We start from the raw sequence: 1,810 nt of genomic DNA, 5'->3' as shown, positions 1-1,810 counted from the left end.
TTCGCGCAAGATGATTTTGATCCAATCACAGAGAGATCCAAATGCAAAGCAATCGCACTATTACTTTTGACAGTCAATTGACAACCGCCCTATCTCTTTCGGAATATTGTCATTATTGATGAATTTATTACTTTTCCTTTTTTCTCTTTTCTCCGCTTTGGGAATCATATCCTACTCATCTTAAATTGTTCAATTGACTAGAATTTTTCTCTCGGAATATTTCTCTACTTTCTTATCTACTATATATTTCCCATTTATATTTTTAACTTTTGACTTGATCGTCCTATACAGTCGTTTATAATTCTTATAGTTTCAATTAAGCCGCAAAATGTTCTTCCGAAATCACTCTTGTTTATTTATGTTCCCAGAAACCAAGTCAGCTTTAAATCTCTTTGGCCAGCAATACTCGAAACGTAACAAAATTCATGAAACTATTACCGTTAGAAATGTGCAAACTTGAGAAAACTGGAAAGTTGAACACCTCCAGTACTTTGATTCCTTTTACTGCTTCAGTAATTTCCAGTAGGCTAGATTGCAGTAGTTGGCATCTGTTCCAACCACAGATGGAGCTCCCGTCCAGCCCCTTCATCTCCACGGCTGCCTTTGACCTCGTCTCCAGTCTGGAACAAATACCTCTTGTTCTCCAGGTTTTGGATGAAGTACGTACCATCGCCTTGAGGAATTATATACCAGTAGGCTCGATTGTAGTAGTTGGCATCTGATCCAACTACAGATGGAGCTCCCGTCCAGCCCCCTTCATCTCCTGGGTTGCCTTTGACCTGGCCTCCAGTCTGGAACAAATACCTCTGGGTCTCCTGGTTTTCGATGAAGTACTTGCCATCGCCTTGAGGAATTATATTCCAGTAGGCTAGATTGTTATAGTTGTCATCTGATCCAACCACTGGTGGAGATTTCGTCCAGCCCCCTTCATTACCTCGGTTGCCTGTAATATTGTTTCCAGTCTGAAAAAGGTAACGCGCAGTCTCGACGTTTTCAATGAAATATCTTCCTTCGGCGATATCGGTTTGGTGCCCTGGTGATCGATAATTCGAAGAAAAGAGGAAAGGTGTAAATAATGATGATGGGAACACTTGACCAACCCTTTTATAACGATCAGCTATTTCTAGAGACACCTCACAGTCGTGGCTGGAGGGTAAAATACCATCCCAATAGCCATCAAGATAATGAAAACCAGTTATCACCAATGCGATTTCGTTGTCTAGTGCTCTTTGAGTACCCGCTTATAAAAGGTCTTGGGAAGGGGCAACCACAAGTATCCGAAGTTTGAACTTTTTATGTGCTCCATAATATCTTACTCTGGGAGCGGTCTCCTTCGATCTTCCAAGAAAAATCGGGAAGATCGAAAAGGCCTATTTTTTCATGGTAGTCATTAAAGGCTAAATTATGGTGATTGACTTGGGGAGAAATCGTTTTCTTCAATGTTTAGAGCTACCACATCACTTTTGGAATTTGAATAAATACAAACCTTAGAACTTGTATTAAGTTCTATCTTTTAGCGAAACGGGACTATTGCTTAAGGTTTTTCGTCGTATGGACGCAAATATGTCTTTTCTTGACTTCTTGACAAAGACCTTTTTTTGATATCAAGGCATTTTTACGATTAGAAGGATGCTGAGACCTTTTTATTGGCTCTATTTTACGGACATTGCCAGTTGCTTTTTAGCTGCCGTAAGTGTACGTGTATTGTTCAAGAAGTCACACGCATTAAATGATCAACAAAGAAACGGGGGTGGGTATTTTTTGTGTTGACTTTGTTTGCATTTAACATATTCTTGGGAAGCCACGTAAG

The 1,810-nt window shown here is 39.9% G+C and overlaps 1 pseudogene; it reads right to left on the bottom strand.

Annotated features, from left to right (window-relative positions):
• Positions 1–501: 501 nt before the first annotated feature.
• Positions 502–1,810, bottom strand: part of LOC138035410 (uncharacterized) — a 24,257-nt pseudogene continuing 22,948 nt past the window's right edge.

Source organism: Montipora capricornis, unplaced genomic scaffold (genome assembly GCF_036669925.1).
Source record: "Montipora capricornis isolate CH-2021 unplaced genomic scaffold, ASM3666992v2 scaffold_383, whole genome shotgun sequence".
Taxonomy (NCBI): domain Eukaryota; kingdom Metazoa; phylum Cnidaria; class Anthozoa; order Scleractinia; family Acroporidae; genus Montipora; species Montipora capricornis.
This window is presented reverse-complemented; position numbering and strand designations above follow the sequence as displayed.